The sequence below is a fragment of the Strix aluco genome, chromosome 31 (assembly GCF_031877795.1).
Source record: "Strix aluco isolate bStrAlu1 chromosome 31, bStrAlu1.hap1, whole genome shotgun sequence".
In the NCBI taxonomy this organism is placed as follows: domain Eukaryota; kingdom Metazoa; phylum Chordata; class Aves; order Strigiformes; family Strigidae; genus Strix; species Strix aluco.
Window position 1 is genome coordinate 2,747,635 of NC_133961.1, and position 25,376 is coordinate 2,773,010.

Below are 25,376 nucleotides of genomic sequence, written 5' to 3' on the forward strand. Positions count from 1 at the left end.
CAATGAGGGCCAGCTGCTCTCTCACCAAGTTCCTTAATTATTAAGTGCTGTAAAGCGTTGTTGCTGTGTGCTGTGTTACATCCATTAAAAAATATAAACTGAGTGAATAAAAAGAGGTAGTCAAAAGTTTCTTGGAAGTGTCCTTTGTTCATCTGCTTCAGAAGGGAAGATTCCCACATGAAAGATATCCACATGTTGATTTGTGAAGAACCCCACATGCATGCTTTAGCATACGTGCTCACCTCTTACAGTGCTATGCAAGAGTAGTGAGATCTACTTTCAAGTGACTGTCGCTATCCCAGTGCATGCTCTATGCATTTTAGCAGATCCACATCTACTAGAGACTGGTTCTTCAGTATATGCTACTCATACACTATTACCTGTGACAACAGCTCTGTACCTGGTACCACACCAAAAATCTCCCCGTTGCATATTTGCCCATGACAATTACCCATTTGCCCATGATATTTCCCCATATCCAAGACATAATAAACTACCGACTTTGGAAAAAATGGTGCGGGGATGTCTGTGTATAGGGACAGTCAAAGGCTTAGCTTCCCTGCACCGTCAGTTCAGCAGGGAACACGGACAGATGGTCACCTTGTGCTGAGGCAGCTCAGAAAATGCTTTTTCAAGTAAAAATGTAAATGGGTCATGTCACTTTTAAAGTCTGAAAAATTCCACTGGCACCAGTTCAACTGCCTCTTAGTTAAGAGGTTTTTGTATAATAAATAAATTTGCAAAAGTGCTAGGTCAAAAAAAACAAACCCAGTCAGCTCCTTCCAGCCCCGATTCTCTCATTATTACAACGCACTCTTGGAACTTTCAACTTCAGGGAAATGTAAATTCTTCAGCGATGAATTATGCAAGAGCAAGGAAATACATGTGGGTATAGATATGACAGAAAAACCTCTTGCAGCACATACGTGATGACAAGGTACAGAAACAGTGCTCTTCACTCTTCTGCAATTGAAGAGAGAACAGTTACATTATACCTGTAGTGAGATTTTATATACAGCCTTAAGCAACTCCACTTACAGCATCAACACTGCAGAAAGGGGCACATGACTTCCAAGCCCTTGGTTACAGGATGACCAAAAGCAACCTGGATAGTCTGGAGAAGAGGAGGCTGAGGGGAGACCTCATCACCCTCCACAACTACCTGAAAGGAGGGTGCAGAGAGCTGGGGATGAGTCTCTTGAACCAAGTAGCAAGTGATAGGACAAGAGGGAATGGCCTCAAGTTGCACCAGGGAAGGTTTAGACTGGATATTAGGAAGTATTTCTTTGCAGAAGGGGTTGTTGGGCGTTGGAATGGGCTGCCCAGGGCAGGGGGGGAGTCCCCATCCCTGGAGGGGTTGAAGAGTTGGGTTGACCCAGCGCTGAGGGATCTGGTGGAGTTGGGAACGGTCAGGGTGAGGTTCATGGTTGGACTGGAGGATCTTCAAGGGCTTTTCCAACCTTGATGATTCTGTGATTCTGTGAAATCCCAAGTAAGGTTACATTTGTCTGCTGCAGACTCTGCCAATCTGCTAGGTTCTACTTCAGGCTTGGTAAAACACACACACTTGTATCCTGCCTGTTCAATACCCAACATAAGTCACTGGAGGTATTTTTTTCTCCAAGGGCTTCGTACCACTGGCCTACACCACACTGCCAAACTGTTCTTTGTCCTGCATAGTGTGAAGTCACCAAGTGGCAAGAACGGTGGGTGTTGAAATAGAAGATTGTATTTCAGACCAAAACGATGATTAACGACCTACAGAACTGCAAGAGATTCCATAAAAACATCAGCATAAAGCGAGAAGTGGGTAAGAGACACGGTACTTCAGCTGAAGGCGGGGAAAACCACAGAGGAGATGCGGTAGCTGGTAACATCCCACAGTACTGCTGGCATTAGTGATTCACATCCTCATCTTTACCACGAATATTCCAGCACAGCTACAACAACATTTCACAAGCATTCTCCCCAGAAGGTACCCAGGTTGAGAGTAATAGTCAGAAGTTTTGCCATGGGTCACACAAATATTACAAAAATTAGCATAAAAAGTGAGTGCTCACAGGTTCTGTCAAGAGTATAGAGGAAAACTTTCCAGTTTTTGCACTATTATGAACTTGACCTGAAGGCAAAAGGAAAACAAACAAGCCAGGGGAAGCAATTTATTTACTCTCACTGTTCTTCAGTTGTACCAGTTCCCTCAAGATGAAGACACGTCTTTACAGTTATAGAAGAAAATTGAGGGGGGCAGGGGAGAAGCCCTTCTGAGGACTTACTGCACGTGTGACAAAACAGCAGCCACAAGTCTAAAGTGGTAAAAGCATCATGTCAAATAAAGAAAAAGTCAACAAACAGCACCAAGAAAAGCTCATGATGTGCTACCAGCCGCCAGTTAGCATTCACTGCGGTGCAGCTGCTGGAGCTGCTGTGTCTGGCTCATTCTTTTCTGTGGATAAAGAGGGAAGAAAGAGCTGTTTGTTTTCCTCCCCTGTCACCACGAGGGACTCCAGAGCTCTTCTCAGGCTCACAGCAGCATCTTGACACTTGCCAGCCCTGGAGAGGGCCCAGTTGCAGAGGAGGGCTGCCACGGGGCACCCGCTTCAGCAGAGCTGCAAGCAGCATCGAAAGGCAGACAGCCCCGATCTGCTTCTGCAAGCAAAATAGCAAGGAGAAAAAGGGGTTTGGCTCGGTTAATTAGCACAATAAGGAGCCACTGAGGAACCTGCTCTTTCATCTTTCATAAACTCTCCATCCCTTTGCATTCAAAGAGCACTTTCTCGGGGAGCTGATTGCTAGATTACATCAGGTGATGCAGTTTTAATGTGTCTCTTGGAAAGGTGTGCAAAGGACTATAAACAGAGAATCCGACTCCTAAAATAGATTTTTTTCCCTACATCATGTTTAATATACTAAGCACCCTTCACAGGCTTTATTTTCTCATGTGTGTGTGTGAACAATCTTTGGCCCCCATCTCACACATGAAAGCATGGGATCTTGCAGGGAGAAAACATCTTTCTCCCAAATTTGCACAGCATATTGCACAATAGGATCATGTTCTTGAGAGCCTAAGAAATAACGTAACGAAATAACAAGTAGAAAAACAGTAACACATGATATACAAAACAGAAAAATAGCAACAGAACAAAAATAAGGACTCAGGAGAGGAAAAAGGAAGACTTTCAATTATATTTTTAAAATCCAAACCAAAAAGTCTAGGGGAAACATCTCTATAAGCTAAGATTCACATCAGAAAAAAAATCCATAGCTGGATGATAATCAGAAATAAAACAAACAAACAAAAAAAAGGTGACACGAAAAGCAGACACTATGACAAAATATATAGTCTCTAAGCATTTTACAACCAGCAAATGTTCCTCCAGACAACTAAAGACTAGTGAAGGCCACATTCCCAGACCCAGCTTTACAGAAAGTTGGTTTGGGTTTGGATTTTTTCTGCTGTTGGGGGGAGGGGTTGTGACAAAAACCTACTCCTACTGCTTGGAGTAACACGCAGAAATTTCAGTTTCTAGCCCCAAGCCAAGACCATTGGACAGCATTTCTCCCCACAGCCTAGATACAAAGTTCAAAGTTTCAACACTCACTTGATTCATCTTACAGAGCATCCAGCTGGTGTAAATACCTAAGACGGGAAGATGATCAAGATGCAGCCACATTATGGAGACTTCATAAATCTTAGCAAGTAGGCGCTGCAAGCAACTAAACACATGTGACAGATCAAACTGGACGGAGCACTTGGAGAAATAAACAAGGAGATTGCTTAGCCCCAGATGCTTGTGCAAGGTTTGAGGTTTTCAAGAACTGGCATGATTCCCACTTTGTCCCATCTCTGTTCCTCTACTCGGTCACTCGGGACTCTGAGACTCTGACTCCAGCCATGGGAGAACATTTCTGTCCTATGTCCTCCTGCCCAGTTGCTTCCTAGGTCAACAGCTCTGCCGTGGTTCTTTGTCTGCAGAGCAAAGGGAGCACACACCTGTAGCCAAAAGCAGAGCAAAGCATTGATAGGGGGAATATAAACCATTGTAGTCAGAGAACATAAGAGAAAAGAACTTGCGCAAAGACAAGGGGTCTCCACATTGAGAAACACCAAGTGTCAATAAAGTTGCTAGGTTACTATCTCTCGGGTCTGAGCAGAGACTTCCTCTAGCCCTTGAAGAGACATAGGTAAGAGATAAATCCCCCCGAATTCCGGTACAAGCTGACCCAGGGGTTCAGATAAGGAGCAGAGAACAACTGAGACTGTGCAGAAGGACAAGGTGAAAAGTTCATTGGTGAGGAAGATGAGGTACTTCATCAACGAGACCCCCGCCCAGGAATTTACGACCACTGCCCAGGACCTGAGGAGCCCAGGACGCATGTGCAGGAGGGAGGAACCTAATTACCATACGAAGCGGGGATAGATCATAAATATGTATAGGCGCTTCATAAATAAACAATACTTTGTACCATATAAGCAGGTCAAAGGCTACGGGAAGGTACGCACGCCTGTGGTGGAGCGATCCCCCGTGCGTCCAGCGCTGAATAAACATACCTGCTTTACAACTACAAAGTTGTAGGGTTTTTTTTCCGCAAGTCAGCATTAAAATAAGTTTAAGAAGATATGACCTGAATCTAAAATGGTAAGTACGTAAAGACAGCTGAGAGCATGCTTATGCACAGTATTCTTTGATTCATTTCCCCCTCTCAAGCAACTTCTTTAACTGTTTTTCTTTGATAATGACAGTGCCATCTGCTCTTAGCACTTGTCTGGTATCCTTACCTTTTGGGTATGGAAACTTATCCCTGTTCACAGAAAGTATCATCAAACCCATTATGTGCTGTTTATGAAAACATACCCCGTTGCTGGAGGGAAGATCACATGGTTTATAAGAAAAATTACTTCAGATAAGAAACCACAAGATACTAGGAGGAAATTAAACCCTAAATATAAGTCCTTCACATGACTGTCCTTAGCAGCTGCCTCCTTCCTCAGTCAAAAGAAACGCCTGCAATCTCCCCAGAACCAGCTCTGAGAGAAACCAAACCCCAGGTTTCCCAGCAATAGTCCGGCAGAATACACAAAACTGCGCCGGGCCTGGGAACGTCAATCTCTGGCAGAATTTGTCATGCTCTAATTAAAGGCCTATAATCTGTGAAATCATCAGGCACATGCTGATGGGAATAAGGATGAGTGTGGTGGTGCACGGATGAGGGCACTGACAGCATCAATATTATCAGTTGTATTCATAATACTCAACCTCTACAGGCAACTCCTCAATGACAGTTCACTAGCTTCATGTAAAGGACAGATTTGCTTAGGGAGTCTGTGCAGTCTTCATCATTGGAGGTCTTTAAAAACGAATTAGACATCTGCCAAAAATGGCGTGAGTATAGCTGATCCTTCTGTGGACAGACATATGGATAGACACCATTCTGACATCCTTCCAAGCAAGACTCTCCTTGGATCTACCTACTTCTGAGCCTTGAAGTAGGTTGGTCGCTCCCTCCATAAACTCCATTTCACCAGAAATCATTCCCAAAATGAATATAATTCCCTATGAGACATCACTACATAGGCAAGTAGACAGGAATCCTAGAAAGCACACCCTGAAGCTTTGTGTGTTTAAGGTTTGTTTCCCTCAGATTGGGTATCTGTAATTCAGAGACAGAAAACCAACAATGCTATTCAGGGTCAGTTCAGACAATTTCTCCAAAAAGAGCTGTAAAGTGGGAACTAAGGCTCGCTGGAAACTAGCAATCTAACAGAAAGGTCGATGATCTTCTTGTTAATTATTTGTCAGCACCTCAGGACTTGAAAGAAAAGCAACACCTGTCTGGTTAAAAACTCGACCCAGAGAGGCAGGGACTATGATTTCCCAGCTATGTCAGTGAGCAACCAGAGTGTCTCATGATCACTTTATCCAAAACTGCAGATTTATAAAGCAGGGAAGGGGAGGGTGCAAAGCTAAAATGTGATAACTGAATCTAAACAATGCCAGAGGGAACAAAGGCCTGAATTTTTAAAAGCTCAATTCCGATTCATGTGTCCAAATATAGGTCAGATTATGAAGAGTCGATTACTATGCACACAAGCCTTTCGAAACAAATATAGCTATTAATGCCACAATAAAAATTAGTAAGTGTGGAGAAATTCTCAAAGTGACTTCTGCTTGCTTATGCAAAAAGAGCACACAAGGTCTAAGAACATCCAGCCTTGAGATCTCTTGATAATTGCTCTGAAGTCTAAAAGGCTCAAAAGTGTCACACGGTTTCAAGCTCAGTACAGCTATTCTGAGCCCACTTCAGTTAACTAGGAATATTAATCAGCTCCACATTATTTCATAATTCTTGGCAATGATGTATATAAATGCCCAAACAGCAAACTACACAGTTTATGATGCTTCTAAATTCATGTGTTGAAACTTATTTGCAACCACCTTCCTCCAAACTTAAAGAGGAATTTAAGGGAAGTAGGTATTTCTTCCTCTGCCACAAACTAAAAGGATGACCAATGCAAAGATACTTCCACAAATGCAATGTTCTCTCAAAAACGCAGGGAAAAGAGCTTTGTAACTGCAGTAGCTATTTAGCTTTAGTGCCATCATACACATGGAACACATAGGTAAGACACACTGTCCTGTTCTGTCAGGTACATTCAATACGGAGAGTCAGCTGGCCAAATGTGTGCTTTCTTTTCCTAACACATGGCCCAATTGCCACTTCGGCTACCATGCAGCAATCTTTCTATCAATTAGCACAAATAGTCACTAGAGCCTGTGCTCAAGTACATATCTGATTACACATCTGCCCAGAGCTGGCTGCGTAATAAAGTAAAAGATACTCAATCTAGCAGAGGAATCTCTCACTTCCTAAACGCCCCATGCTTGGTTAACTAAGAAACATTAGAAAACACATGACATTTCTGTTACGGCCAGTAAGCTGCCTTTGTTTCCATTTTTTCTTTGCAGAACAGCCATCACTAGGATCTCAACCTGTGAAAGGGAACTTAGGTAAAAACCAAAGGACTGTTAAGATTCACTAATGCAACTTGTGGGTCAGGTCGCTTATACTGCAAATACTGCATATTTGTAACTCCAAAACTCAATTTATTTGGTTTTCCCAAGGCTCCTGGAACTTGTCACTCACTCTTAGTAGCTTCCAGCACCTTCAGCAAGGTGATCCTGCTGCTTCACCTTGTTTGCATAGCCACAACTGTGCTCTCTTTTCTTACCAAAGAAGAAAGGCTTTATAGTTACTGAATTCCCACAGGGTACGTGGTAAAGTGAAACCAAGTTTGAATCACAGAATCATCTAGGTTGGAAAGGACCTTGAAGATCATCTAGTCCAACCATTAACCTAGCACTGACAGTTTCCAACCACACCAGATCCCTCAGCGCTGGGTCAACCTGACTCTTCAACCCCTCCAGGGATGGGGACTCCACCACCTCCCTGGGCAGCCCATTCCAACACCTAACAACCCCTTTTGTAAAGAAATGCTTCCTAATATCCAGTCTGAACCTTCCCTGGTGCAACTTGAGGCCATTCCCTCTTGTCTTATTGCTCATTACTTGGTTCAAGAGACTCATCCCCAGCTCTCTGCACCCTCCTTTCAGGTAGTTGTAGAGGGCAATGAGGTCTCCCCTCAGCCTCCTCTTCTCCAGACTAAACCCCCCCAGTTCCCTCAGCCGCTCCCCATCAGACCTGTGCTCCAGACCCTGCACCAGCTCCGTTGCCCTTCTCTGGACACGCTCGAGTCATTCAATGGCCTTTTTGGAGTGAGGGGCCCAAAACTGAACCCAATCATCGAGGTGTGGCCTTACCAGTGCCGAGTACAGGGGCAAGATCCCTTCCCTGTCCCGAAGGTCTTCAGCAAAACTTAAGAGTCATACCTCAACCACAAGGGTCACCTCTCTTTCTGTTGCTTGTCATTATGAACCTAAACACTCACAAATTGCACAATATAAATGAAGAAGCAGTTATTTACGGCTCCCCAACCAAGGGATCTACAGATAGCCTCTAATGCTTTTAGTCAATATCTGTAAATACTTTGAAGATAAAAAGCAATGTACTGTGCCAAGTACTACCACTGTCTAACCAGCAGCTCAAAAGCACGTTGCCAAAGTACAACAATAAGCTTGTCTTTTTAAACCTGTTCATAATAATTATGGCTGTTAACAACAGATATTGTTCAGCTGAATGAACGTGGTGAGACTTCAGCAAACAGCTCTCATCAACCTGACATTCTTACAAACGTCCCCTTGCTAAATGTCAAGTGAGATTTCTAAAGGGAAAGAAAAATGTCTTTCTTCCCAGAAGAGGACAAAGTTTATGCAGATAAGAAAAGAAAGTGAGACAAAAGTGGAAGCAAATAACTGTTTTTAAAAAAACTCTAAAATTACCGTCAACTACACAAATTATTACCGAGTGCCCAGTTCTAAGTAGGAGAAAGGATCTATTACAGTGTTGCAAACTGCATCTTTCAGACACTGACACTACTCTCTTTACAGCTAAAGAAAAAAACAAGATATAGCAATTTTTTTTTTTTTCTAATTCACACCTCTGTTCTAGTCCTTGAAAGAGTTCTATGGAAGTAGCTTGCCACGTGATAACTTATTTCTTCATTCTTAAATATCCTAAACAAAAAGAAAAATAAATACATTAACTTGTGGCACAGAGGTAAACCATGACACATCTCATTGCAAGCTTATTTTATATGCACAGTTTAAATATGCAGAAGGATTTTTTCTGAAGGGGCATTTATAACACCCAGTTAATTAAAACACTCAGTGTTGCACTGGACTTCTAGCTCACAGAATACCCCATACGTACAAGCTGCTTACCCTTATGAAAACATAATGAATGGATGAGCATTAGCTTGGTAGCAAGAAGCTCTTAAAGTGTTATCCCAGCACAAACACGCCAGAATTGCCAATATCTCAATATTATTTCCTGTCTGGAAAGCAAACATTTGCTGTTTTTTATCACAAGAATGCTGAAAGAAACATTATTAAATGGTTATAAAGTGCTTTAAAGAGATAAATCTCTAGCATGCCCTACTATGAGCGCCCATCTTCCCCCTTTCCCATCCATATATTGGAATGAGGATCATTTCCATGGTGTTAACGGATCTCATTACCAGTAACGGATGTATTACAGCCCTCTGTGTATATGGGTTTTGTATGTATTTGTGCCATGGCCTTCCATATACATATAAAGTCCTGACATCAGCCGCCATTTAAGCAGCTGCCACAAGGAGTAACGTATTTTCAGAAGAGCAAAGGCCGCTGGTTCTCCAAGATATGTTGAGAATTGAAAGAAATCCGGAAGAAAAATAGTTCTGTTTCTATAAGGCTTTTCAAGACAGTCCTGAAAGACTTCAAGGACTATTATCTCTCTCTAAGCTTACTGAACTTCATGGACACTTCCATTTTACAGGCACAGATTTTTATTTTTCTTTTTTTTTAAATGGGGGACAAGAAAGAAACCACATTGCTTTTCCAGGCTGAGTTTAAAATTAATCATGCTTACACTAAAATAAGTAGAACAGTGAGGTTTTTGTCATACTGCTGGATTCATAGGTATTAATGACTTATGAAATCACTTAGTCCATCTGTAAATCAAGCCACTGCGTTTCCTACTGCAAGAGCAGTTCTACATGGCAGGCTAGAATAATAAGATATACTTCAAGAGTCAGGTTGATTAACACAAAAATGAAGATAACAGAAATTCAAATTAAGTCACATACTCTGTTATACTGCTCGTGAGGTTACATCATCACTTGCCAAATCATTAGGGACTGGACATGACCAGATTCCTGATAGAGACTGAGGTTTCATTTTTATAGTCATAACTTCCATTTGGGCCAGTTTTAAATTGAGCTAATTTTAAAAAAAACTTCAATGTTTTACAGCTGTGGAATTTGCACAAAGTTCAGCCCTTTCCCATAGCACTTTGGTGAGGGGTTTTCATTTAGCATAGAGCTGAAGATTTCAGGTCTTCCAACTTCAAGTCCTACGACTTAAGAACCACCTTAGAAACATGACCCAGGTAAAAGTAATGTAACTATATATACCAAAATCTACACATGAATCATGAAACAAGAGTTCTGAATATTTGATAGTTGTCTCAATGGGATTTTGCTCTGATTCCTAAGGATAATTAACCCTACTAGATATTCTAGCATAAGCAGCCAGCTAGTCTCTCTCTCTCAAGGGGAAATATTCATTGTGCATCCAGAAACTAAACAAGACACTGATTTGACAAGTACTTTGTAGATCCAAAGTACTGTCATTTACTTTCTGTCACTGCACACCAACCAGATCCAACCTGTCCCAAGATCCCTGTGGTGGAGCAAACAGTGCACAAAAAATTAGAGGAAAAAATAAAAAGGGGGGGGGGGGGGGGGGGGAGCATCTGTGTTCTTCCATCCAGAAAAAAGAATTTTTTTAGATAATTTAAAAACATTTCCATTGTTCCAAGGTATGAATAACCATTATTCATTATAGTTGCAAGATTGTTCTAGTCTCCCTCATGGAACCGAGTACTTTAAACAGTGCCCTGTGCACCCCTAACAGATGGGGACAGAGATGACTTAGCAACTATTTACATTCATCAGTCCAGTAACACGCACACAAAAAAGATCAGAGGGAGGGATCAAAACTAATACACCACAAACAAAAGCCTCCTGACACTTTCTCTAAAGATTAAGGCCTCTTTTTTGACTGATCAGTCAAAATAAGATTAGATTATTGTTCTGCTGCTCAACTCCTTTCCCACTCAATGAACTGATTCAGCGAGGTCAAGTTACTTTCATCAACGTCTCTTCTTGAGAGATTATTTAATGCCCTGAACTTTAGCTAGATTTTTAGGTCAAAAGTGGGTAACAACAAAATTAAATTTCTGTAATAGGGAAGATATTGTAATGAGAAAAGGGGAGGGGGTGGATTGAGAGAGGTAATGAACCCATTTTACCTGCTGGACTGATGTACTTGCCTGAAAGCATATTAAGCCCCATCAATACACGCAGCTAATGAAGTAATTAGTTGTTAGATCCACACCTTATGTTTGCTTAGAGGAACTCGGCTGTCAGGAGGTGAACAAGGAGGATCTAGGCAGGGGGGGGGTCCCTGCCCGGCTGCGGGGGGGACCCTGCGCAGCCCCGCAGCAGCCCCTAGTGCCCAGCAGCGGGCACCGCATCCCCACCGCACCCCCTCGGGGTTCCCTACCCGCTCCAATCCCTTTCAAATTACAATTAGATGAGAGAAATCACGCTGGAGGCAGTGCTTCACAAGCCCTGCTGGTGTCTGACGGTTCCCAAGACTTGGGCTGCACCCTGATAAATTGAATTTAGAAATCACGCATCTTTAAGAGTTATTCATAAAGCAGTTCCAGGTCACCAAGAAAACAAACTGGTTTTTAAACCGACTGCTTTCAATCGTGACAAAACTCAGTAAAGAGTCCAGAAAAAACAGCAAAGGGAAAAAGCTGGAAAGGTTTAAAGTAGAGATAGGGCTCACAGAAATGTCCTTTTAATGATTGACTCCTTTCAAAAAGTCTTACCAGAGGGAACACCGCTCAGACCTGCTCCCACAGGAGAGGAGGCAAAGGGCTGTGGTAAGCAAAATGTGCAACTAATTTTTGGAGACAAGCTGCGGGATTGGGAAACACTGGCTCCAACTCTTTAGTTGAAACTTGACCTTCTTGACTGCAAGGAAAAGGAAAAAAGAAAGGGTCGTCTAAAAAACTTCTGATAGTTGTTCACTTCAGAAACACACGAAGTTTTAATGTTTTGAACAGAAATTCTGCCTCTGTCGTAGCAGAAGTGAGTGAGCATGACAGAAGCACTTGAACCTTCTGAAGAAATAGGTGTGTGTACATGCACACACGTGTGAATGCGTTATTTGTAGCTGTAGACATGAGAACAGGCGTGCATTTCTAAATAAATACTGTGCTACTACTCCCTGACCAAAGTCTGGAAAAATCAGTGTTGTACAGTGTTAAGAGAACAATGAAGAAAGCAGATGTATTTATAAAACTGAGATCAAAACGTGACGCCAACTTATTTCATAAAGCAAAGTAGCCCAAGATATTTTGATACAAGACACAGCCTCGTTCTGACAGTGCCAGAGCATCACAACAAGACTAAAGTGTTATTAATTGTATTATTTAAACTGCAGTTAGATTTATGTGGAGGATAGTAGGGGCTATCTTGAAGGATTCAGTGTTACTTCGTCTTACTCTGATTTGGAAAAAAATTTTTATTTTAAAACATGCTAGAGGAAGAATATGTATACATACTACTGAATGTACACCCTCCGTTTCAACTGTGCCTCTATCACATCTGAGAATTGAAAACTTTAAAGCCCACATCATTTCCTCACCTCATACCAAGTTGTAAGGTCTTAATGCATTAATTTCCAAAACCAAAAGTCAAAGCCACCATCTTTATGAACGCTTCTTCCCCATGTCACACACTCACAAACAACCTCTCCTGATCACACTGTTACGATATTCATTTCACCTGACGTAGATGAAGCCTTAAATACAGAAGTAATGTTAGCAGCGAGTTTAGTTAATGTTTTAAACGTGTACAATGTACCTCAACAGAAGTGATGGAGTAAGTTATATTGTTCTTCTGTACTTCAACTCTAGACAAAAATCCTACATGTCAATATATTTGCTCTGTAAGGAATATGTACCAAGGTGAGGGAAGAAAAAAAATCTGCTTTTAAATTGTAATTTCCTATTTTTTGATCCTCTCATCAATTTCAATAGAAAATTACATCCCAAATATTAAATGCTATGGGATAGTTCAACAAGTCCTACAGGAAAGTGCTATATTAATGGTTTTTATATTCCATAAATTTAATAGTAATCACCATTTAGTTCTATTACTTTTTGATGGAAGCCTATAATCTTCATATCCATTAAATGCCATATGGATCTTCTTCAGGGGTCAGAGGTTCCTCTAGAATTTGTGACTGTAGATTCATGCACCATAGCCTTACCTTCTCTAAGGTGATGAGTGCCGTTCCTCAGGGGTTAGCGTTGGGACCGGCGCCGTTTAACATCTTTGCGGGTGACATGGACAGTGGGATCGAGGCACCCTCAGCAAGTGCTGATGACACTGATCTGTGTGGTGTGACACACTGGATGTCATCCAGAGGGACCTTGACAGGCTGGAGAGGTGGACCCGTGCAAGCCTCAACAAGGCCAAGTGCAAGGTCCTGCACATATGTCAGGGCAATCCCAAGCACAAATGCAGGCTGGGGGATTGAGAGCAGCCCTGCGGAGAAGGATTTGGGGGTATTAGTGGAAGGAAAACTGACTGTGAGCCAGCAATATGCACTCACAGCCCAGAAAGCCAACCGTGTGCTGGGCTGCATCCAGAGCAGTGTGGGCAGCAGGGCGAGGGGGGGGATTCTGCCCCTCTGCTCCACTCTCATGAGACCTCCCCTGCAGTGCTGTGTCCAGCTCTGGGGGCACCAACATCAGAAGGACACGGACCTGCTCGAGCGGGTCCAAAGGAGGCCACAAAGATGCTCGGGGGGCTGGAGCACCCCCTGTGAGGACAGGCTGAGAGAGTTGGGGGGGTTCAGCTGGAGAAGAGAAGGGTCTGGGGAGACCTTATAGCGGCCTCCCAGGGCTTAAAGGGGTTACAGAAAAGATGGGGAGGGACTCTTGATCAGGGCAGGTAGGGACAGGACAAGGGGTAACAGTTTTGAACTGAAAGAGGGTAGAATTAGATTAGATATATGGCAGAAGTTCTTTCCTGTGAGGGTGGTGAGGCACTGGAACAGGTTGCCCAGAGAAGTTGTTGATGGCCCCCCCTGGAAGGGTTCAAGGTCAGGTTGGACAGGGCTTTGAGCAACCTGGGCTAGTGGAAGGTGTCCCTAGCCACGGAAGGGAAGTTGGACCTAGATGATCTTTAAGGTCCCTTCCAGTCCAAACCATTCTATGATTATTCAAACTGATCCCACAGTCCTTCTTTTGTTGTTTCTACCCTTGAAGGAAAGACAATCAACCCTGCAATTCCAGAGCACGATTCATGTCCTAGTGCAAGCTGCAGTACAGACTATGGCTGGAGCTTCACACCCACTGTGAACCAGGGGCTATGCAAAACAACAGAAAGTGACATAACCTCCAATACAGCAAGTCAGAACTTCATGGTTGATTTAGTGACTCAACTCTTGCTTAATGCTTCTCAAATTATTCTTGGACTAGCTGGTGTGGAAGAGAATGAGTCAGAAATTGCTTGCATACTTGATCTCCATCTTTACCAGCATAGGGTAAGCAAGCAAAGAAAAAGAATGAATTAACAACAGCAATGTTTAGAAAACAAAACCAAATACCCTAAAATGACACGAAGGCTGCCCACTATCTTGACATGGTGACCCACTTTATTGTCCTGTCATCCAACACGAAAGTCAGTTGAAGCAGTTCTAGCCAGGGCTCGGTGCAGATAGTTCAGATGTGGGCATCTCCAGTTGATCCATGTCTCTGTCATCTCTGTCCTGCACTGCTGCAGTATAATTTTTAAACTTATTTGGCCACTGAAGGTAATGCAGAAGGCAGCAGCAAGGCAATGCCAGTGTTCTGATCCTCGCTCCTGCCTGTGGAGGAGCAGCTTAATAAAATTTTGGCTTTAAAGGTCACACGTAGCAAAAGATCATACATCTGAACCACAGCCTTGACCCTTACCGCGTTGCATTGATTGTGCATCCTGTTTTGTCCCAGTTCTACCAAGTTAAATAGCATGATCTCAGAAGGGAGGTATTGCTTTGTCTCACAAAATGACTGAATTTTAACAGCCATTCAACAATAAATTCAAAAAAATGATTACTGCTTGCTGAGTGCCTACAAGTAGAGATTGAAAGCCCAGGAAAGTAAAAGCATTTCTTCATCTTATGAAACTCAGGGTATTGTATGTATAATGAAATGCCATTAAAGATATTTGTTACTGTAATACAGAGAAAACAAGTTAATCAGAAATAGCACAAGTGTCAGGAGTACACAAGGTGGTGGTGGGAAGCTTCTCATTTCTATCCTGAGGGGTAGCAGCCATGCACTGGGGGATCAATTTGCCAGCTTAATGCAATAGCTCAATAACAGTTTTAGTAGCCTATACAGTATATAAATCTATACATTCTTTACCCTACAGGAAAACAGGTCATAGAGAAAGCAAAGGAAGTAAGACAGATCACAGAGTAACTGCATATGGTTACAGTAGATCAAGTGTAAGGCTGTTCTCACCACAGCTACCTCAACTTTCATCATGTCAACAGGCACAGGAAGCGCCTGCTCCCTCCAAAAGGGCCAGAGCACTACCCTAGATTTAAAGGCAGTGCATATTGCCTATTCGATTGGGGCTTAGTATGTCTAATGGCAACAAGAGTATTGACTAGGTGTATTATTTTCTTTTGTTGGGTGACAAAGTCTACATAAACAGTGGAATTCAAGACTTCCAGTCTGTGGCAAAAGCAGGGGCAAAAAACATTCGTTTCATTTCATATCACCCACACATCAACTCCTTCTCAATATTAACCTCAAGTCATAAAAATAAAATCGAGACTCTAGAGAACTGCAGAAAAATGCTGGAGCTCAAGTAGAAGACCTTAAGATGTAATGTTAAAAAAAACAAACAAAACAAAACAAACCATAGCTTCACACTAGTGATCTTGCCCAAAACATTTTTAGTGTAGCTATGATGGCTTTTGCTTTTTCTAACTGTATTAGCTGTTTAAGAGGTATTACCTCCTAACAAGATAGTTTCCGTAAAAAGTAGGCGCTTATTCATCATTTGTTTTAGCAACTAACACAATTAAAGCATTTTCTTTCTTTTGTAATATTAAAAATTTAAACAGAGTATTACACTAACAGAGGGCAATTTCCAGTCCCATTACTAACAGTGGTATAGAGCCTGTGTGATCTTAAATTCTTAATGTTTTCTAGTATCTGTGTTAACCTACTAAAATCAAAAGCAACATCAGGGCCTTTTGCAGAAGACATGCTCTTCTTCCTCCAGTGACCTTTCCTCTACTGCTTCTTGTACTGCTTACTGCTATCCTTAAATAATTAAACATGCCTAAGCCTGAAGTGATTGCAGAAATACACCTGCATTTGAAAAGTACCATTTAGACAACAATTTGTAGAACAACAACTAGAGGCCAAATGCTTATTCTTATAAACTGACATCCTTATTGGAACTACCTACTCATTTCCATTGCCTGAGGGCCTGGACAAGATCACAAAAGCGGCCTTCTAGTACGCCAATTACAGTTAAACAATATGGAAAGAGACAACCATCAGCAACATTCAGAAGTAAAAGAATTTAAGTGTTAAAACCTCAGGCATCGTTTCTGATAAAAAGAGAAAGCACTTTCTTTGTACAACAGACATTTAACCTGGACAGAATAACCTTAGGAAATAAGTATTTATGATACATTTAGAAATAGGTGGTATTTTCTCAAATATTCATAGATTTAGAAGAATCATGACTTTCCAAAACGCACGTTCTCCTCCTTCAATATAACACAAAACTCACTTCCACTAGCAAAGTAAACATTTATGAATAACAGAGTAGCTTTACCCATTTCTACTTCCTCTGCATCCTCAAGACCATCACTTTATAACATTTTGCTCATGAAGTTTCCCTCCCCATATCTGAAAGTGTAAAGAAAAAGGAAGGGGCGGGGGAGGAAAACTATCTCCTGCTGACAAGACTAGAAAGTCTTCAAACTGTCTCATCCCTAGGAAGAGACAAAGATGTAAGCTCACGTCACAGACAGATAATGATGAGATAAGTTAGGCTTCTCCACTGCTAGACCTCAAAAGCTTTCGTTAAGTTCCAGATGGGATAATCTGGAAATGCTCATGATTTGCAGCAAAGCTTTGGTCTTAAAATGGGAAATTACATTACATAAATGTAAGTATTTTGGACAGACATTAAGTTTCCCTGACTTTCTACATTCTGTAAACATGTCTAGTAGAACATATACATCCCATATGATAAATAAGGTGTCTCATAAATAGACTTAAAGCTAATACTCTTGGAATGTTTCACACAAGTCTTCACAACAAGAAACTCATGCGATCAAGGAAATTCCACCCTCTCTTTCTAAACTTCTGGTCTAACACTTCCCATCCAGGAAAGCAGCGTAATTAACACCACTTGCCTGGTGGCAAATATTCCCCTTGAGAGGAAAAAGTTCAGATGTAGGTAGAAATGCAGAGATGCATGTCTCTCAACAGGGACAAATGTAAAGCAGTAACTCCCAACTTTTGACAATTCATGTATCAGAAGGAGGTATTCCAAGCCTGCGTACTACAGAATGGAGTTGATCTATCTGGAGATAGGTGTGGAACTTCTCTATTCATCTAAATAAAAAGAAAGATCTTGCATCTCTACCTACTGCAGAAAAAAAAAAAAAATATACTAAGAATTAAGGCAGATTAAGAGACTCTTTTAGGCAGTTTAAGACCCTTAAGCACACATTCCCAAGCCAAGTGTTTATATTACAAGGAGTCTCCTAGTTACCTCTCTCAACTGTCACAGTTTTCAGTATTGCATAAAGCTGCTTAAACTACAAAGCTGATTGTCAAGGGAATCCCAGTTTGAAGGGATCTTTTGTGATTTGAAAGGGTTGTGACTTCTGTAAAAGGAGGGCATCAGGTTACTGCAGCAAGCCTTGAATATCAATGACAAAGGAGGAAAAGGAAAGCTAACAAGTCAGGTTATACTCTCCCTTACTACTCAGCTAAATTGCACGGTAGTTGCAGGGCAGGACAGAGCCAAGAAGGGCTAGGGCAATCTTTTGGTCCCCTGAGGCCACTTTGATCTCCAGTAAATAGTACAGATGCTCTCCTGCAGGTCAGGGGGAAACAAGAGGTGCCTCTGAGCAGCGCTCTTACACACAGCCCATGCCACTGCGAGCATCCACTGACATTTCAGAGGCAAAAAGCCCATGTGGACCAGGCGTGATATGAAACATGAAGCGGAGGAAGAAAACGCTTGGTACTCACTGCCAGACAACAGGTTACATTAACCCAGCCATACATTAACTCCGCCCAATTCCTTCGATATTCTAGAGCTGATAATATAAAGCAATTCGCTAGTTTCTTTAGTCACTAAAAATCCTCAAAGCTTACACAGTTTTGACTTACAGTTTTCATTGGAAGACACGTGGGTGATTACATAAACATTGCCACAGACAAATATTCTAAGGTCTAGCTTTCTGAACTCAAGAAATCACACTTGGTTTTTCAGAAATGAATTAAAATACCTGCCCATTCCATTAAATTACTTCATACTTCCTTTATGATACAAATCGTCAATGCACCGGTCATTTTATTTGAATGCTATCTCTGGATACTTAAGCTCCTGCATGCCTACATATAAATTATCTCTCTGCAAGCCTCAGTTTACTTCAGACTTCCTCAATTCAGCTGATGCAAATATTAACTATTGCGGACCTATCACTCCCATCATTCTCCCAACCATGCCATCTAAATTCAAGAAAACACCTTGTTTTCCTGGGCCTGCACCCTTCTCCAGTTCACACACTCCTTTTGCCCAAACGTGGTCTAAACTGTGTCTCTCCTTTGTTTTCAGAACTAGATTGCACTTCCACCTGAGAGAAATTATTACATGGTTGAACAGAAAAAGCACATGACTTTAATATTTACAATCCCGTTGCAATACAATAATTGTCTGTGGTGAGGCAGTATTCCCGGGAAGATATGTTCTTCCTTGATATTTATTCTTACTAAATATATATTCCTTTGCTTAAGGAACTGTAGCTCAAATTTCCTATCAAAGTCCAAGGCTTATATTTTCAAAGCTTTTTCAGGAGACATCCAAATCCCTTACGGAGTTCTGATAATGCCACTCCTGTTATTAGCCTTGCTCTATCTACCCTTGTTCAAAATAAAAATGCAGACCTGGGACCTGACTAAGTGGAATTTCTGAAGCATATGCTTGAGATTCTTAAAAGAACATTCTACAACTCATTTTTCTCCACCCAAACTGCTAAAATACACCTTCACTACATGTAAAATTTTCTTCCACGTGCAGTCTGTACAATGCAATCCTTGCTAGTACCCTTACAAGAATATGAAACTACCTTTGGGGTAATCTCTGCACTATTTTTCCTTCTTACTTCGAGTTCACCGATTCCACTCCTTTCTCTCCAGTTTTTACTATTGAATCCTGTGCTTTCCAGAAGGCTCTTGCAGGTTTTAAGTAAATTGTAGGTAGATCATTTAGCTTCGAAGCGCCTCGTTTTCTTCCTGAAATAACTGAGGGTATAGTGAAGATTTATAGGTTTACATGAAACACACAGTTATAGTGAGTAGCTCCAGAGAAAAGCCTATAAATAAAAATAGGTTGAAACAAAGGCAGCCTCGATGTGAGCGCTGCTGTAGAAAGGCCTCATCTGAGAACATTCACCTTCTCTTTGTCCCTTCAACTAGAAGCTGCATGATGCTTTCAACAACTTAACTGATGATCGATAAGGGGGGGTGAGGGGAAAAATAAAAAAATCACACAAAGTGCTGTCTAGCTTTACCTAATAATACCAAAACTCAGTCTTTTTGTTTTAATAAGCTTGTGATCCACCACATACGTAGTGCAGAAGTGTTGCTTTTCTTTCTCATTTGCTAATTTCTTTCTGGGAAAGCAAAAAAAAAAGTAAAGATTATATACTGGTAGATAGATTAGAAAAAGAAAGCCAAGTTTATATGGAAAATATGCCCACTGCTTGATAGCCCCATGCTGCACTGGTAAAATTTTCTCCTACAACTAAGCAATAGAAGGGGGAGGACTCTTTTGCTCCCCCAGGCAGTTAAATCAAATTAAGCAAACATTTGCGGAGAAAAGTTTCTGGCCTCCCACTTCACTTGCCTGTATCCTTCATACCAACTCAGTTATTTCAGAGAAGCTGGACAGAGGATATAACCCTGTTCTTACTCTTGTAAACAGGATGAAGGACAGGACTGGAACTGACAATCTGAATTCCCAGTACGTGCTGGACTTCATGAGCACTTGACATAAATTCAACCTACCAAAACGACACCTTAAATTATCGAAGAGGTTCAAATAATGGCCCTCACGGAAAAAGCTCCCTGCCGTGGGTTGCAATCTCAAAGCTGTGTCAAAAATGCAGCTACAGAAGCCCTTTACATTTGCAGTTATGAGCCTCATTTAAGCATGCTTTTGTTTTACACTGATGCTTCTGCTAGCCTTTGCATGCACTAAGTACGAACAGAATACCTACTACTGATGGCCAGCTGACTGTAACTGTTGTCCGTACTAAAAGTTTCTTCAATATGCACCCAGAAGAGACCTAGATTCCTTGCTACAATTCTGCCTCTGCAGTATATGTTCTGAGAAAGAAAGTCTCCAGTTTCTGAAGAAATCTCTGCCCACCACCCTCCTCCAGGATCAATAGGCTTCTACCTTACGTAACCACTCAAGTTTGGCAGCAAGAGCTCTTCTCACACGGCAGCATCTTGCAGATTTTGAGACTTACAGAAGCAGGAAGTTTCCTCCTCAGCAGTATGAAATAGCTGTGGAAAACTCAGCATACCACTTAGGCATTTGAATCTTAACTCTGAGAACGTCAGCATCGCTATCTTAGCAGGCTGAACAGTAACAGCCTCAAGAAGCAAATACCTGTGTATGTATACCACGCTCTCAACACTCCTCTTTTGGACCACTCCTGAAAGCTACAGTGTCTCAGTCAACATTTTCTCATGTTTTTTTGTCGTACAACTCAACAAAAATATATGACCTTTTGCATTCATTTCATAAAAAAATAAGGAACTCTTACTACTTGGCCTCAATCCGCATGCCTTCTCGGCCTTCTTGATGCCGCCTTGGCCTCAATCTGGAAGGTGAAAATAACAGATAGCACCACAAAGGCTGTCTTCCCTAAACAACCTAAGTAATTGTCCTTATGAAAAGCTAAGAAATTAAACAATCATCTCCTAGACAAAATTCATTTTCACACTTCCAAGTAGGAGTACTGAGGGCGGAAAATTAATGGGCTTAAGAGTTTTCGAGTTTATCTAACATGGTTGCTTGCCAGCCCAGGAACTGGAACTTTGGGTTCTGAGTCTCCCCCATTCCTAAACCTTATTCTTTGACATGGAATGGAAAGAAATGTGAAGGAAAGCAACGTGGGGGGAAAAAAAAGCTATTTACTGCGGTCAACTAACTTGTTCACTGAAAGGATACATTTATAACTTCTTTTTTTTTTTCTTAAGTGTCTAAAAGCAGTAAATTTTACTTACTATTAGTTCTCTTAAAGTAAGAGATTTAAGAACACTAACTCTACCCGCAGGAATTTCCAGTGATCGTACCACTTGTCATTAGAGAAGTACACATTCATAAGCAGCGTGTGTTTATTGATAAACTATTCTTTTCTGGCTCCTTATTTCAAAGCCAGGCTCAGTGTCATCACATTAGTGTAAGATAATATTGCAGACCAACACGATGAGTCAGCAACCAAACCGATGTGTTCTGCCATCCCACAGAGCTTGTTCTTTTGGTTCAAGTCCTGGAATTGCTGGTACATCTCCTCTCTCCCATCCTCCCCTTGCTCGCACGTCGCTGCAGAGCTCCAAGATTGACTTACCAGTTGTCAGCCCAGCTTGTTTCAGAAGAAGGAATTCATGTGTAAAATACCCTGGGTCTTAGAACACAGAAACATGTGCTGGAGAAGCTTCGTGCCTGGTTGGCTCACTTGAGCAACGAGAAAAAGAAGCTGCTCAATTAACTGGAAGTGAAAAAGAAATTTCAGTCTTCTTTGTCTCCGCTTATTCGTAAAACAACATTTAGATAATTCAGCTCCTGAGAATCTCATTGTACCCATATTCCTGCTGAGAGACTTTAGACTCACTGCAAGACCCATGTAGGTCTTCCCTTCATATTTCAGCAAGACGAACAATGTGCAGTGGCTTGAGCATAAAAGCACCCAAACAGTACAGAGAAGAAAGGATTTTTCCCCATTAGGTGAGACTGAAGGCATATGGGGTGTTACATTATGAGACGCAATTAAAATGGAAGGGCCACTAAAATGAACCACTTGACATTCTTTTCACAGTTTTTTTAACTGAACATTAAGAAAACCCACACATGGTCCAACTGGCGCTAAAACCTGTTCCCACATAAAACCTGCTAGCACTGAGTTTTATCCATTTCCATTCTTGCCATAAGAATAGCAATGGTATTAGAAACCAAAACTGATTCTGTGATATAACATGTTATGTTCTACACAATATTGTGTATAAGACATACAAACAAAGAATAGGAAATATGTCAGCATACTTGGAAAGTCAGAACTGAAATCCAGTAAAAGTTCTAATCAAAATCTACTAAACCAACAAAAATGCTTAGGTGGGGTTGGAGAGGGAAGCACGAGATTTTCTCTTCAGTGAATCTGTTAAGCTGTAAAACAACCACCATTTGCTTTAGCCTGCAGTATATAAGGAGATAACTACATGCAAAAAATTCCACACCAGTCTCACTTCTGTAGGCTTGATGATCAACAGAGAGAGATGATTAACAACATCTGGACACCATATCAAGAGAGCAGTGACATCTATCTTTTGCAGCATACAGGTGACTCCCCGCCCCCCCTGTTTAGGACAACACTGCTAAATTATACCCTACACATCAGAATATGTAGAAATACTACTGGAGCAAATGTGTCATGTTTTTCCCCAGAACATGAAAGTGTTTAATCTCCAGGCAGAACATTTTCCCCCTCCTTTCATCCAGTCAACAGCTTTGCTTTGATGGTCTCATTACATACTTCAATTCTAAAACCAGGGTAAGGCTCTAAAAACCATGAGTTATCATCTCTCCACATACACCCCGTTTATTTTTTATTTTTTTTTAAGCCCTCATTACACACAGACTGTTCCCCACAGTTAAAAGAGAGCATAGCTCATTGCCCGGTGAAATGAATTAATCTGCTGCATGCGATGGGGCTTGAGCAAAGTACAGTGAGGGAAAACTATGGCAAACTACATCCTGCCCAGGCAGAGATTTGTCTGTCATAATCATAAAGAGTAAAGGCACATGCAACACAGAACATCACTTCCAGAAAATGAGGGGAAGCACACCTATAACCAGTTCTCTTTTCTTCCGTAATCCCTCTTTAAAGCTATTATGCAAAACCGGTGGGAAACAGAGGGACGGACTGACAGGATGCAATAACATGAAGTGATTTGATTACTCCGAAGCAGAGCCTTTTCATTAAGTTTTTAGCTTTACAACACAGGATCTATTACAAGCAGGGTCATTACACTTCTTTGTACCAAACGGATCAAAGGTCCGTCCTGTTTGATGTGTCCTTGTATTTATAAATCTGACGTAAGTCCCCTTTTCTTTACATACATTACATATGTATACATACAAATACAAGAGCTTTAACATCTGATCATTCAGTAGAAGGACTGTATTTTGAACCACGTCTTTTTACACTAAATAACCAGCTATGGAGTCTTTCAAATAGATACCACATCCTTCAATATTAGTCATTCATATTCACATAATTGAGAAGGAATGAGTACCTAGCAATTCCATTTGGAGAACGAAGCGTCTTTGAAATGTATTTACAGATGGTTTTCTCACCTCCTTGGGAATGCTAAGTACTATCAGTGCAGCAATAAAAAATGCTCAACTACAAGAGCTCTGATTCTATTGCAATGCGATGGTATTTTATTTCTCTTATTTAATGGGAAGATGGGAAAGGCTACAACAGTCATACTGTTCCTGCAGAAACTGCATTGGGGGGGGCGGGGGGAGGATAAGTGCCAGGTTTAAACACTGAGTAGCACCACAGCCTATGACTGATAGATCTCCAGAAATACTGGAGTGCCATGAACCATGCTGGACCAGACATTTACTTTGGTCACCTGAGCACTTGGTAGTACCTTCATCCCCAAAATGAAGTGCCCCCAAGAACTAATTTGGGATTGGCTCTCTCTGTTCCGCATGAGTTGTTACTGTTTGGCCTTACATATTTCATAAATTCTGTAGACGGGAAAAAAAAAAAAAAAAAAAGAGAAAGCAGCAGCATTCAAAAGGTTAATGAGAAGCAAACGGATGAACTTCACATAAGTGATGCACAAATCCTCAAATTTCCATTCTGCTACCTTCTACTTCCGCTAACAGCAGCAGAAGCAGCTTTTTACTTACATATTCATCATTCCAGAGCTGACTGAAATGCAGAGGGAAAAACTAGACAAGATTTATGAAAATATGGAGATTTCTATTGAAGATGTTGTATGAGCTACACTTCTTGCCCATTCTAGATACTTTCCCAGTATTTCAGTTAGTTTGATAAAAAGAATTCTCTCCCTAGAAATTCTGAGACCTTTGAAATGAAAGGAGCTTTCTAGTGCTGTTTAACTCAGGTTTTCCAGCACTAGAGAGGGTTATTTTGCAAGCATTTTTACTGTGCAAATGGCAGGGGGGAAAGAAAAAAAAAATATAGAAAACAAACAAGGAAATAAAAAGGGGATACAAATGACACAGACTTTACAAACACCACGCTGCATAGGCAGCCAGTACTCCTGTTTTCGCTTTTTTTCCCCAGCTCCAACAAGCAGAAAACAAACAGAAGGGATAGACAAACCCCTGGACTTACCTTTTGTACGGTCCCTCTGTAAACTTCTCAGGAAGAGATTTAAATTCCTCCAGCGGGATTTGATTCTCCCCGCTTTTCTCTTCCGCGATTCACACCGAAGCAAAACAATTAGTTTTCAGAGGTTCCATTTATTGCTCTTCCATCCCCAGCAAAAATGCGTCCAGGAGACGATGCCAAAAGTAAGCCCAGAACTCAAAGGCGATTGGGAAAGGGAGCGTAGGGGGTTGCTGAAGGACCAGATTGTGGAATTCAGTAGCTTGAGCACAGAAATAGCCTACTGTACAATATACCTGGCTTCTTGCTCACCAAAAAACTGTAGTGCAAACTGTCAGGAGTAGCCTCCAATAGCTGCTGTGTGCTGCAGATGGTCCGTCTCACTGTTACCTTCCCAGATGGGTAGAGGATTCAGAGAGCGGCAAAACCAGGGGGTCGCCTCCAAAGCAGGTGGATTGCCAGCCACTCATTCACCCAGTCCAATTAATCAAGACAAGAACAGCTCAGTCACCAGAGGTATCTCCTTCCAGGGTGCCCAGGATTATGGCAAGGTTATTAATCTTGCTTTGCTGCATCCCCCCCACCCCCTACATTCAGCAGCCTGCACCGAGATGATTGCCAGCTCTGTCTCTGTCCCTGTTCTACTGCATTTTGCTCAGCCCTCTGTTGCTGCAAGTGAAACACAGAGGAGGGAGGAATACTAATAAGGTGGTTAGCTACAGTTTCTTT

General features: G+C 41.6%; 1 protein-coding gene across 1 annotated transcript in view; it reads right to left on the reverse strand.

Annotated features, from left to right (window-relative positions):
• LRRC4C (leucine rich repeat containing 4C) overlaps window positions 1-25,039 on the reverse strand; it is a 512,204-nt gene extending 487,165 nt beyond the window's left edge. Inside the window, exon 1 of the mRNA XM_074809816.1 lies at window positions 24,654-25,039. The gene's annotated coding sequence lies outside the window, so the exon portion shown is untranslated. The remainder of the gene's footprint in view (window positions 1-24,653) is intronic.
• Window positions 25,040-25,376: the final 337 nt, after the last annotated feature.